The sequence below is a fragment of the Myotis brandtii genome, unplaced genomic scaffold (genome assembly GCF_000412655.1).
Source record: "Myotis brandtii unplaced genomic scaffold, ASM41265v1 scaffold670, whole genome shotgun sequence".
In the NCBI taxonomy this organism is placed as follows: Eukaryota; Metazoa; Chordata; class Mammalia; order Chiroptera; family Vespertilionidae; genus Myotis; species Myotis brandtii.
In genome coordinates, this window is record NW_005370611.1 from 304,658 (window position 1) to 304,864 (window position 207).

Consider the following 207-nt stretch of genomic DNA (forward strand, 5'->3'; position numbering starts at 1 on the left):
CTGCTGTCATTATTGCTACTGCCCACCATCATCTGGGGTAGCTGCGCCCGAGATGGTCAGAGGGAGGGAGAGGGAAGGCAAGGCAGCCTCACTCGCCTCTGCACCTAAGCGCCAGTCTCCCTGGGGCCCCCCTCGGAGAGGTCTCCGCGCATCCAACTGAGAAACCCTTCGCAGCCCCGGGGCGGCCACCGCCCCTCTGCGCCCCGG